Consider the following 14,372-nt stretch of genomic DNA (forward strand, 5'->3'; position numbering starts at 1 on the left):
ATTTCATGGCAGAAAGTCAAGATGTCCAGCAATACTCTGAAAGCAACCTGTTGATTAAAGTTGTCAGTTCTGAAGAAAGAGACTGAAATAAGACAGATGGGTCTTAACTTTTTTTCTCTTTCTCTCTTTTGTAAAAAAGTGTGGTTGTTCTGGCATGCTCCCAATCCCCACATAATGCCAACGTCTTTTCTTAAAGGGGGATTCCCTTTATCCTTGGATCTGAGAGTTAGTGCATGTTCTCCCTTTAGGGACAATGAATGCAGTTGCATCATCCTTGCTTTTTTTTCTTTTTTTTCTTTTTTTCTTTTTTTTTTTTTTGGTACAGAGCATACTTATTCTTGGATGCAGGGACTTGAAAGACAAAGCCCCACCTGGCTTTCACAACATCTCCTATAAGTAGGTGTGCCTTGTGTGTAATTTGAAGGAGGCGGTCCCTTAGCTGTGTTTACACTGTACTTTTCAATGTGGGGCTGAAGGTAGAATCAACCATACTTAAGATGCCACCTGGGAAAATAGGGTCCTGCGTCATCTCAGCCCCACCCCTTTGCAAATAGCAGCACTATTAGGGTTCCTAGTGTGAGTCATTTGCATTTGGACTGGTGAACTTGGTAACTTCTTGGTGTCTGGAAACAAACAACCTTTGCAGTCTTTTGTAAAAAGGCTAAACGGTGGACTAGTCTCCAGTTCTACTTGCAAAGCTGCCCCCATCAAATCCCTCATAATGTTCAACTTAAAAAATGTTACACTTTTCTCTGGAAATCTAACCTTTTTTCCTTCTTTAAAAGCCATTTTAAGTACTTCAGTCTTGAATCAAATGATCCCAAATATTGGATACCAATCTAGAAATTGGGTTCCTCCTGGGAACTTTATTGAAGAAGAGAGATTTTGGTTGGAGAGGGGGTTTCGATGCTTGAAACTTATATTTACTATTTTAAGATTTCATTGTTGTTGCTGCTGCTGCTGCTGCTGCTTTATTTTGTGAGTTTCGTTTGTTTAAATTTCATGGTATTTAAAGAGAGAGCTGGATCTGTTGGTTTCAGGACAAATCTAGAAATAAGAAATCTGCCTTGAGTGAGTGAGTTGGTTCTCTCTGTTGCTATTTCACCATATAGGACTAAAGGAACTCACAAGGACCAGAGACATCTGGCTAAAAGCAATAGTAGTGTGACTGGACATCTACTACCTGCTATAGTTGGTCATATCATTTCTAGTATGATTCTGATTGAGTGAATGATATTAGGCTATGTTCAGGGATCAGGGAGGCTAATTATGCTTATATTGCCTTGTAGCATTTTGGTAAGAATTAATGATTGTGTAGATGTCCAGATTTAGGTTAGCAATACTCTAAAAGTTCTCATTGAACTAATCATGTTTATAAGTAGCCTGTACTTATCATAACAACAATAGTGGAAAAGCTAGTTGACATAAAAGGAGCCCAGATTTTACTTAAGTAAAATGATAAAAGCAAAGATATTTTCCCACATAAATTACAAAAGCAAAGATATTTTCCCACATAAACATCCCCATAAAACAAGTTGAACTGATGAGGAAAGATGACAGGTAACTAACTGTATGACACGCTAAGAAAGTATCATAATACTTAAGTTAACTTTAACCTTTTATTTCCCTATCCTAAGCAGCCTCTTTTCTCTTCATCATTTAGTCTAGTGCTTCTCAACTTTGATAAGTAAAAAAGTTATTGCACTAAATAAATCTTATTGAAATGCAGGATCTGATTGAGTGGGTGGGGTAGGTGGAATGAGGGTGGGGAAGTTGAGATTCTGCATTTCTTAGAAGCTTCTACTTTATGTTAAAATGGCTAATCCATCTCAACATTGAGAAGCAAGGTTTCACTTAATTTCAGCCTATGTAAGTTTATCCCATATGTACATTTCCTAAAACTCTAATATCAGGCCCCATGAGTTTCTCCTTTAGTTAAAATATTTTTAGGAATAAATTCGAATTGCATTAATACACAATTTATAAATGTAACACTCAAAAAATTATTTGAACTTTGAGACTTTTAGGTTGCATAAAAACAATTTCATACTTGAAAATTTTCTATAAATTCAAAAGTCTGTATATTTAAATACAATTTAAATACCTGTGTTACAATGACATTTGTTTTTCTATCTCTGTCTGCATCATTTCCTGAGTCATCATCCCTGTACAGGAAAATTTTTTCCACAATTCCACCATAGTTAAATTCATTAAATATGATGCTTACTTGATAATTTCTCCAGGTTCTTTTTTTTATTATTATACTTTAAGTTCTAGGGTACATGTGTACAATTTGCAGGTTTGTTACATATGTATACATGTGCCTTGTTGGTGTGCTGCATCCATTAACTTGTCATTTACATTAGAGATATCTCCTAATGCTATCCCTCCCCCCACCTCCACCCTACAACAGGCCCCGGTGTCTGATGTTCCCCTCCCTGTGTCCAAGTGTTCTTATTGTTCAGTTCCCACCTATGAGTGAGAACATGCAGTGTTTGGTTTTCTGTTCTTGTGATAGTTTGCTGAAAATGATGGTTTCCAGATGCATCCATGTCCCTACAAAGGACATGAACTCATCCTTTTTTATGGCTGCATAGTATTCCATGGTGTATATGTGCCATATTTTCTTAATCCAGTCTGTCATTGATGGACATTGGGGTTGGTTCCAAGTCTTTGCTATTGTGAATAATGCCACAATAAACATACATGTGCATGTGTCTTTATAGCAGCATGATTTATGATCCTTTGGGTATATACCCAGTAATGGGATGGCTGGGTCAAATGGTATTTCTACTTCTAGATCCTTGAGGAATCACCACACTGTCTTCCAGAATGGTTGAACTAGTTTACAGTCCCCCCAACAGTGTAAAAGTGTTCCTGTTTCTCCACATCCTCTCCAGCAGCTGTTGTTTCCTGACTTTTTAATGATCACCATTCTAACTGGCATGAGATGGTATCTCATTGTGGTTTTGATTTGCATTTCTCTGATGGCCAGTGATGATGAGTTTTTTTTCGTGTGTCTGTCGGCTGCATAAATGTCTTCTTTTGAGAAGTGTCTGTTCATATCCTTTGCCCACTTTTTCATGGGGTCGTTTGATTTTTTCTTGTAAATTTTTTTAAGGTCTTTGTAGATTCTGGATATTAGCCCTTTGTCAGATGGGTAGATTGTAAACATTTTCTCCCATTCTTTAGGTTGCCTGTTCACTCTGATGGTAGTTTCTTTTGCTGTGCAGAAGCTCTTTAGTTTAATGAGATCCCATTTGTCAATTTTGGCTTTTATTGCCATTGCTTTTGGTGTTTTAGTCATGAAGTCCTTGCCCATGCCTAAGTCCTGAATGATATTGCCTAGGTTTTCTTCTAGGGTTTTTATGGTTTTAGGACTAACATTTAAGTCTTTATTTCATCTTGAATTAATTTTTGTATAAGGTGTAAGGAAGGGATCCAGTTTCAGCTTTCTACATATGGCTAGCCAGTTTTCCCAGCACCATTTATTAAATAGGGAATCCTTTCCCCATTTCTTGTTTCTCTCAGGTTTGTCAAAGATCAGATGGCTGTAGATGTGTGGTATTATTTCTGAGGGCTCTGTTTTGTTCCATTGGTCTATATCTCTGTTTTGGTACCAGTACCATGCTGTTTTGGTTACTGTAGCCTTGTAGTATAGTTTGAAGTCAGGTAGCGTGATGCCCCCAGCTTTGTTCTTTTGGCTTAGGATTGTCTTGGCAATGTGGGCTCTTTTTTGGTTACATATGAACTTTAAAGTAGTTTTTTCCAATTCTGTGAAGAAAGTCATTGGTAGCTTGATGGGGATAGTATTGAATCTATAAATTACCTTGGGCAGTACGGCCATTTTCACGATATTGATTCTTTCTATCCATGAGGATGGAGTGTTCTTCCATTTGTTTGTGTCCTCTTTTATTTCACTGAGCAGTGGTTTGTAGTTCTCCTTGAAGAGGTCCTTCACCTCCCTTGTAAGTTGGAGTCCTAGGTATTTTATTCTCTTTGAAGCTATTGTGAATGGGAGTTCACTCATGATTTGGCTCTCTGTTTGTCTGTTATTGGTGTATGAGAATGCTTGTGATTTTTGCATATTGATTTTGTATCCTGAGACTTTGCTGAAGTTGCTTATCAGCTGAAGGAGATTTTGGGCTGAGGCGATGGGGTTTTCTAACTATACACTCATGTCATCTGCAAACAGGGACAATTTGACTTCCTCTTTTCCTAATTGAATACCCTTTATTTCTTTCTCTTGCCTGATTGCCCTAGCCAGAACTTTCAACACTATGTTGAATAGGAGTGTTGAGAGAGGTCATCCCTGTCTTGTGCCAGTTTTCAAAGGGAATGCTTCCAGTTTTTGCCCATTCAGTATGATATTGACTGTGGGTTTGTTATAAATACCTCTTATTATTTTGAGAGATGTTCCATCAATACCGAATTTATTGTGAGTTTTTAGCATGAAGGGCTGTTGAATTTTGTCAAAGGCCTTTTCTGCATCTATTGAGATAATCATGTGGTTTTTGTCTTAGATTCTGTTTATATGCTGGATTACGTTTATTGATTTGCGTATGTTGAACGAGCCTTGCATCCCGGGGATGACGCCAACTTGATTGTGGTGGACAAGCTTTTTGATGTGCTGCTGGATTCAGTTTACCAGTATTTTATTGAGGATTTTTGCATCAGTGTTCATCAGGGATACTGGCCTGAAATTCTCTTTTTTTGTTGTGTCTCTGCCAGGCTTTGGTATCAGGATGATGCTGGCCTCATAAAATGAGTTAGGGAGGATTCCTTCTTTTTCTATTGATAGGAATAGTTTCAGAAGAAATGGTACCAGCTCCTCTTTGTACCTCTGGTAGAATTAGGCTGTGAATCCATCTGGTCCTGGACTTTTTTTGGTTGGTAGGCTATTAATTATTGCCTCCATTTCAGAGCCTGTTATTGGTCTACTCAGAGATTCAACTTCTTCCTGGTTTGGTCTTGGGAGGGTGTATGTGTCCAGGAATTTATCCATTTCTTCTAGATTTTCTAGTTTATTTGCATAGAGGTGTTTATAGTATTCTCTGATGGTAGTTTGTATTTTTGTGGGATCGGTGGTGATATCTCCTTTGTCATTTTTTATTGCATCTATTTGATTCTTCTTTCTTTTCTTCTTTATTAGTCTTGCTAGCAGTCTATCAATTTTGTTGATCTTTTCAAAAAACCACCTCCTGGATTCATTGATTTTTTTGGAGGGTTTTTTGTGTCTCTATCTCCTTCAGTTCTGCTCTGATCTTAGTTATTTCTTGTCTTCTGCTAGCTTTTGAATGTGTTTGCTCTTGCTTCTCTAGTTATTTTAATTGTGATGTTAGGGTGTCAATTTTAGATCTTTCCTGCTTTCTCTTGTGGGCATTTAGTGCTATAAATTTCCCTCTACACACTGCTTTAAATGTGTCCCAGAGATTCTGGTATGTTGTGTCTTTGTTCTGATTGGTTTCAAAGAACATCTTTATTTCTGCTTTCATTTCGTTATTTACCCAGTAGTCATTCAGGAGCAGGTTGCTCAGTTTCCATATAGTTGAGTGGTTCTGAGTGAGTTTCTTAATACTGAGTTCTAGTTCGATTGCACTGTGGTCTGAGAGACAGTTTGTTATAATTTCTGTCCTTTTATATTTGATGAGGAGTGCTTTACTTCCAACTATGTCATCAATTTTTGGAATAAGTGGGATGTGGTGCTGAGAAGAATGTATATTCTGTTGATTTGGAGTGGAGAGTTCTGTAGATGTCTATTACGTCCCCTGGGTGCAGAGCTGAGTTCAGTTCCTAGATATCTTTTTTAACTTTCTGTCTCGTTGATCTGTCTAATGTTGACAGTGGGGTGTTAAAGTCTCCCATTATTATTGTGTGGGAGTCTAAGTCTCTTCGTAGGTCTCCAAGGACTTGCTTTATGAATCTGGGTGCTTCTGTATTGGGTGCATATATATTTAGGATAGTTAGCTCTTCTTGTTGAATTGATCCCTTTACCATTATGTAATGGCCTTCTTTGTCTCTTTTGATCTTTGTTGGTTTAAAGTCTGTTTTATCAGAGACTAGGATTGCAACCCCTGCTTTTTTTTGCTTTCCATTGGCTTGGTAGATCTTCCTCCATCCCTTTATTTTGAGCCTATGTGTGTCTCTGCACGTGAGATGGGTCTCCTGAATACAGCACACTGATGGGTCTTGACTCTTTATCCAATTTGCCAGTCTGTGTCTTTTAATTGGAACATTTAGCCCATTTACATTTAGGGTTAATATTGTTATGTGTCAATTTGATCCTGTGGTTATTTTGCCTCTTAGTTGATGCAGTTTCTTCCTAGCATTGATGGTCTTTATAATTTGGCATGTTTTTGCAGTGGCTGGTACCAGTTGTTCCTTTCCATGTTTAATGCTTCCTTCAGGACCTCTTGTAAGGCATGCCTGGTGGTGACAAAATCTCTCAGCATTTGCTTGTCTGTAAAGGATTTCATTTCTCCTTCACTTCTGAAGCTTAGTTTGGCTGGATATGAAATTCTGGGTTGAAAATTCTTTTATTTAAGAATGTCAGCTATTGGCCCCCATTCTCTTCTCACTCGTAGAGTTTCTGCCAAGAGATGCCGTTAGTCTGATGGGCTTCCCTTTGTGGGTAACCTGACCTTTCTCCCTCACTGCCTTTAACATTTTTTCCTTCATTTCAACTTTGCTGAATCTGACAATTATGTGTCTTTTCAAGGAGTATCTTTGTGGCATTCTCTGTGTATCCTGAATTTGAATGCTGGCCTGCCTTGCTAGGTTGGGGAAGTTCTCATGGATAATACCCTGAAGAGTGTTTTCCAGCTTGGTTCCATTCTCCCCATCACTTTCAGGTACACCAGTCAGATGTAGATTTGGTCTTTTCACGTAGTCCCATGTTTCTTGGAGGCTTTGTTCATTTGTTTTTACTCTTTTTTCTCTAAACTTCTCTTCTTGCTTCATTTCATTCATTCAATCTTCAATCACTGATACCCTTTCTTCCATTTGATTGAATCAGCTACTTAAGCTTGTGCATGCATCACGTAATTCTCGTGCTATGGTTTTCAGCTCCATCAGGTCATTTAAGGTTGTCTCTACGCTGTTTATTCTAGCTAGGCATTTGTCTAATGTTTTTTCAATGTTTTTAGCTTCTTTGCAATGGGTTCGAACATTCTCCTTTAGCTTGGAGGAGTTTGTTATTAGCGATCATCTGAAGCCTTCTTCTCTCAACTTGTGAAAGTCACTCTCCATCCAGCTTTGTTCCATTGCTGGTGAGGAGCTGCATTCCTTTGGAGGAGAAGAGGCACTCTGATTTTTAGAATTTTCAGCTTTTCTGCTCTGGTTTCTCCCCATCTTTGTGGTTTTATCTACCTTTGGTCTTTGATGATGGTGACGTACAGATGGGGTTTTGATGTGGATGTCCTTTGTGTTTGTTAGTTTTCCTTCTAACAGTCAGGACCCTCCACTGCTGGTCTGTTGGAGTTTGCTTGAGGTCCACTCCAGACCCTGTCTGCCTGGGTATCACCAGCAGAGGCTGCAGAACAGCAAATATTGTAGAACGGCAAATGTTGCTTCCTGATCCTTCCTCTGGAAGCTTCATCTCAGAGGGGCACCCAGCCGTATGAGGTGTCAGTTGGCCTCTACTGGGAGTTGCCTCCCAGTTAGGCTACTCGGGGGTCAGGAACCCACTTGAGGAGGCACACTGCCCGTTCTCAGATCTCAAACTCCATGCTGGGAGGACCACTACTCTCTTCAAAGCTGTCAGACAGGGATGTTTATGTCTGCAGAAGTTTCTGCTGCCTTTTGTTCAGCTATACCCTGCCCCCAGAGGTGGAGTCTACAGAGGCAGGCAGGCCACCTTGAGCTGCAGTGGGCTCCACCCAGTTTGAGCTTCCTGGCTGCTTTATCTACTCAAGCCTCAGCAATGGCAGACGCCCCTCCCCCAGCCTTGCTGCTGCCTTGCAGTTCGATCTCAGACTGCTGTGCTAGCAGTGAGCCAGGCTCCATAGGTGTGGGACCCTCCAAGCCAGGTGCGAGATATAACTCCTGGTGTGCCGTTTGCTAAGACCACTGGAAAAGCGCAGTATTAGGGTGGGAGTGTCCCAATTTTCCAGGTACCATTGGTCATGGCTTTCCTTGGCTAAGAAAGGGAATTCCCCAACTCCTTGCACTTCCCAGGTGAGGTGATGCCCCGCCCTGCTTCGACTCATGCTCCATGGGCTGCACCCACTGTCCGACAAGCCCCAGTGAGATGAACCTGGTACCTCAGTTGGAAATGCAGAAATCACCCGTCTTCTGCGTCACCCACTCTGGGGGCTGCAGACTGGAGCTGTTCCTATTTGGCCATCTTGGAACCTCCCTCTCCAGGTTCTTTATTACAGAGTGGGTCACTGAAACTTCATGGAACAAATTAGAAATTATCTTCTTAATTAATGTCACTGTCTACCATGTATGGGAATTTGGTAAATATTATGTGGTTTCCAATAACATAGTAGATATAACATTGTTAAATCTAAACTTCAGTGAATTGTAATGGATCCCACCTGAAATTCTAAAGAAAACAGAATCCTAATTGAAGAAGTTAAACTTTTACATGGAATGTCAACTGCCATTTGGGTCCTGTAAATGAAAACCTTTTTTTTTTTTTTTTTTTAAATAACCTTTAAAAGTGTTTTCAGATGACCTCATTTGCTATGCAAGTGGCTTGAGTATGCTTGATGCTAAGACTTCTTTGTTATAGACTGGAGATGTGTACTATTGGTGCAGTGTTGTCTGTGACAAGGAGGCAGAGGATGAGGGCAAGGTTCGATGTGACTGTGAATTCTGGGTGACTCTGGCTATCGGGAACCTTCATTGGTTACAGAGAAACAGTTGTGTTCCTAGGGCAACAGTGTCTCTGTCGCCCAGGCTGGAGTTCAGTGGCATGATCAATCACTCACTGTAGTCTCAACTTCTTAGACTCAAGTAATCCTCCTACCTCAGCCTCCCAAGTAGCTGATACTATAGGTGTGCACCACACCTTTTTTTTTTAATTTTTAAGTTTTTGTAGAGACATGGTCTCACTGTGTTGCCCAGGTTGATCTTGAATTCCTGGGCTCTAGTGATCCTCCCGCCTCGGCCTCCTAAAGTGTTGGGATTACAAATGTGAGCCACTGAATCTGGCCCTTTGCAACCTTCTTGATGATGCATTCCTTTATTCCCTAACTGGAAGTAACTTCTTTCTCTTGATGGAAGCACTAAGTGCCTGGGGTCAGGAGGCCAGATGGGATGTTCTCTGCCCAGTTCTGGCCCTTGTGCCAGGCATTTTTTATTATTTATTCCAAAATTAATGACAAAATTTCAATTTACCTTAAGACTTACTGCTCTTAGTTTAATTGCACTTCCCTAAATACTTTACAAATATTTCTAGCACAAGGAGAATTGAGTACTTAGTTTGTACATGGTACTGTACAAATTGTTCTAGTTGCTTATTCAGAGGAGAATATCCAATGTCAATCCTTATCCTTTGCTCCTTATCAAGCAAAAACAAGTGTCTTTGTAACACAGGCATTTTAAATTTACTCTTGAAGAAAGGTAGAGCATCTGCCAATAAAAAAAATCCTTATATTTTCAGAGATGGGGAGTAGGGGTGTAGTGGGAAGTAACAGAGGGTCAGAGCTATGGTGCTTTCTAACAAAGATGCATATAAATTTATCCATCAAATTAAAGACTCTGGAAATTATACATTTTTTCTTATGGTAGTTACGTGTAGGTATCACTTCAGGTATGAATTAAGAATCAGCAATTTCTCTGAAACTCTTAGTGAGTTTAAGTGATGTCTGCAAGTATCAATCAACACCACAGACATACCAGGGGCTTAGCGTATACTGTGGTATGAAGGACTGTGTTTTGTAGGACATGTATTTGGATGTTCTCAGACATAAGCTACATTATGGCTAAAAACTATATTTTTAAAGGTAGCTGCAAAGCTTTGGAATATCTGCATTTTCAGATATCATTTACTAAAATATTTATTAATTTCACGTGAATGGCCATCTGGATAAGTAGGTGAGTATCTGTGATGACCATTACTTTTTTTTTTTTCCCATTTTATTTATAGATTTCAATGGCTAATTATTTTCTTTGAGGAATGTGTGGGTGGTTTTTGTTGTGGTAGTGTTTTCTTGTTTTAGTCTTCTTGGCTAAGCAATACATATATGATGGGAAAATAATGTGGAAATAATATAGAGGAATGAAACAAACCAGTCCCTATAGTTTAAGGCCTAGTTTCCTTTGGAATCTGGGTTTCTGAACTTGTTCTATCAAGGGAACCACAGTGAGTAGATGAGTTGATTAAAAACTCTTGTCCTCTCTCCTCCTATACCAAATGAGGATAATTATAGTTACCTACATCTCTAGAGTCTTCTGAGTTTTAATCAGTTAATATTTGCAAAGTGTTTGGAGATATTTGAATTACAAGTACTGAGCAATGTAATCAAAATTCTTTGTAATTATAATTGGAATCAGTTTGTGGTACCACCTTTCCTCCGTTTTTGTCTATCTTGTTCTTTCTGCCAACCCAGATGTTACTGATGGTTACTACTCAGCTCCGTACACTCTCTCGACCACTTTTCTTTTTGCAACTCACTTCAGCTTATAAATAAATAAATGGATTAATCAATTAAAAATATATAGCCAGGCCTTTAACCCCACATTTAAGTAACTACTTAATATTTGTTTTTAAAGCTCCACAGTCACTAAGAGTAAAGTCAGCCAATTATTTTCTTCTAGTGTATCATTTTTTTTCAGGTCTTCCTTCACATGATGATAAACTGGTCTTCTTGCAGCATTCCCATGCTCAGAAACTCTCATTGGCTCTTTGGCGCCCATATGGCAACATCCAAACTCTTTGGCATCCCCCAGAGGCTTTCAAAATCTGGCAGTCATTCAGTCTTATTTTTCACTGTTCCCATTCCACACTCTTCTCTCCAGACATTTACTCTATGCCCTCCCACCTTCCTGCCATTCATTAAGCTGCCATTCACCCACTGTAGGGTACATTCAGACTCTTTACAATCTTATTTATTTATTTATTTATTTATTTATTTATTTATTTATTTTTGAGATAGAGTCTGTTGCCCAAGCTGGAGTGCAGTGACATGATCATGGCTCACTGCAGCCTCAACTTCTTGGACTCAAGTGATCCTCCCACCTCAGCCTCCCAGGTAGCTGGGACTACAGTTGTACACCACCACATCTGACTAATTTTTAAGTTTTTGTAGAGACCTGGTCTCACTGTGTTGCCCAGGCTGATAATGAATTCCTGGGCTCAAGCGATCCTCCCACCTCGGCCTCCCAAAATGTTGGGATTACAAGTGTGAGCCACTGCACCTGGCCCTTTGCAAACTTCTTGACAATGTATTCCTTTATTCCCTAACTGGAAGTAACTTATTTCTCTTTATAAAATTTTATCTGTACTTTTTCTAGGTCATTTCTACCTTTATATTCTAGTTACATATTACATATATCCTACCTCCCTCCTAGACCGTAAGACTGGAAAGTAGACTTCATGTGTGATGAATGAATGAACAAAAGGAAGCCTAACATATGGATGTAGTCAATTGGATGCAAATTAAAGATTTTTAAATATTGATTTGCAAGATTTCATTAAGGTCAACTCTTAATCGTTTGTATCATATATGTTAGGAATGAAATACTAATAACTTCTTCAGCATTACCATTATCTTTATAGGACTGTCTAAAATGAGCAGCCATATCTTTAAACTGTGTTTTCTCTGATTACATGCTCACAGGTAAAACCCAAAGGGGCTGGGAACAAACAAGACTTTTTTTTTTTCTTTTCTGTATGCCTGAATTATCTGTACTGATGTTTGTTTTCCCAGCTTTGGCCATAGAAACTTAGTCCTAACATGCTAAAATTTTTGTAATTCTCTCTCTTAGAAAAAGATCACATTGTCTGAAATTTCATCCATTGAAGTAATCAAGCCTTAAAGTTGAAGGATCTTGGTCATGATTAATCCAGCCCTACAAAGTGGTATCTTAATGGCACTCCCTTTAGAAAGTTGGGTTCCAGGACACACATAGCTGCAGAAAACTGTGTCCACATTTTGTAAGCTCCTTCGTTGTCATAGCCACTCTCTTCTCTGTGGCTGATATTCTAAAACTGGCAGCACATGCTGATGGTAAAAGCTTGGTTCAGGAGACAGGTAACCTATTAGCTTTACGACATTTGACAGGTTACCTAACCTCTCTGACGCATAATTGCCTCATCTATGTAATGGGGATAATAATACCCATCCTGTCTCCTTGTAAAAATCAAATTAGATTATGCCTGTGAATGTTCTGTAGTCTCTTAGACAAATGTAAGTTATGACTACAGCAAGAGTAAAAGAGCATGTTGTTATGGACATTCCTTCAGTGAAATGTCTAAGACTTGTGAGTCATGATTAAAGCTAAACTTGATATCTACTTCATTGATTTTCTTTTTAGTTCTATGTACTATATTGAATTTCCTGAGAGTGGGGCTAAGAAAGCCTTCCTAGCATTTTATAGATGTGGTTGAATTAATGGTTGTAAGCGTTAAAGCAGAATTAGACAGCATCAATGAATTTATTAAGTATAAATAAATATATAATCTACTTAGCAATACTGCACAGCCTCTTTATCTTATGTGTGATAAAGAGTCATCCGAAGGCTGAAAATGAAAATTGTCCTGGAAGCTGTTGTTTAATCTTTGATTATTTCCTAATACAGTATATAAAATTACTCATTGAAAGCTCAGCAGAATAGTAGGAAATTAAAAGGCTGAAAACTACAAATTTTGCTATTATTGTTATTACTATTACTGATTACTTCCCAAGTCTCTTATTGATCTGTTAGAAACAGAGCTACACAGGAAATAGTAGGACAGTTAGTATGTGGTAGTGTCATCTGCTTTTTAATTATTCAAGTAAAGTTTTATCCCATTAAAGGAACTCAAGAAGTTGGTTGTGGCTGATAATTGCCATCTGTCAAATTCCTTAGAGCAGGGGTCCCCAACCCCCAGGCCATGGATTGTTACCAGTCCCTGGCCTGTTAGGAACCAGGCTGCACAGTAGGAAGTGAGTGGTGGGCGAGCAAGCATTGCCATCTGAGCTCTGTCTTCTTTCAGATCAGCAGCGGCATTAGATTCTCATAGGAGCGTGAGCCCTATTGTGAACTGCACATACAAGGGATCTAGGTTGCATGCTTCTTATGAGAACCCAACTCCTTATGAGAATTTAATTGATGATCTAAGGTGGAACTGTTTCATCCCAAAACCATCCCCCCTGCTACCCCCAGACTGTGGAGAAATTGTCTTCCACAAAACTGGTTCCTGGTGCCAAAAAGGTTGGGACTGCTGCCTTAGAGTTTATAATTTGGGTTTAGCACAGCCTATATTTACCTAAGAATTTCAATGAGTTCACTGAACTTTCCAAATGAAAAGCCTTCTTACGAAAATTATATTCAAACTGTCTTTTCTCTTAGTTTAATAAACCTATAAGTAAGTTTTTACTGAGTACTGCTATTACATTTTTCTCAGTTAAGCATTTTGGGGGCTCAGACATGATCCATTCCCTCAAAGAACTTACCTTCCAGCTGAAGACTGACCAGAATGAGAAAATATGGTTAACAATTAACAAGTGAGCAGGCCAGCCTGGCCAACATGGTGAAACCCCATCTCTACTAAAAACACAAAAATTAGCCAGGCATTTTGGTGGGTGCCTGTAATCCCAGCTAGCTGGGAGATTGAGGCAGGGGAATTGCTTGAACCCAGGAGGCGGAGAATGCAGTGAGCCGAGATCACACCATTGCACTCCAGCCTGGGCAACAGAGCAAGACTCTGTCTCGGGAAAAAACAAAAAACAAAACAAACAAACAAAAAGCAAGTGAGAAGGGAATCAAGTACTATGCAAGATGTGGAATTTTAGGGAAGGCAGGCAGTGTATGCTGGAGTAATTAGAAAAAGGGGCATGCATGATTTGATGTTTGAACTGGATTATGAAGGATAAGCAAGATTTAGGCAGCGAGCGAGGGGGAGAGAGAAGAGTTTGTCAGAAGAATGGAATAAGTCAGGAGGCAGTAATGTGTATGGCACTCTAAGGGCTCTGTCCTGATCAGACTGGAAGTGATGAAGCATTGAGTAGTTTGAGAAAGTTAGCTAAGAAGGGTGAAGGCAGATTTTGGAGAGTGTTGAATATCAGAGAGAAGACATTAGATTTGAGCAGATAGAACAAAAAAGCCATTGCCAGTTTTTGTGTAAGAGAATAATAATATGAGAGTGGTTAGCCAGGAAGTGGTCATCAGAGTTGAATGGAGCAGAAAGAGTGTCTGATACAGCATGGAGATGTTGTGGT

The 14,372-nt window shown here is 39.2% G+C and overlaps 1 protein-coding gene across 4 annotated transcripts in view; it reads left to right on the plus strand.

The window, feature by feature from the left end:
- Positions 1-14,372, plus strand: part of BDNF (brain derived neurotrophic factor) — a 68,343-nt gene that overhangs the window by 49,971 nt on the left and 4,000 nt on the right. The gene's annotated exons all lie outside the window — the stretch shown is intronic.

Source organism: Macaca mulatta, chromosome 14 (assembly GCF_049350105.2).
Source record: "Macaca mulatta isolate MMU2019108-1 chromosome 14, T2T-MMU8v2.0, whole genome shotgun sequence".
Classification (NCBI taxonomy): domain Eukaryota; kingdom Metazoa; phylum Chordata; class Mammalia; order Primates; family Cercopithecidae; genus Macaca; species Macaca mulatta.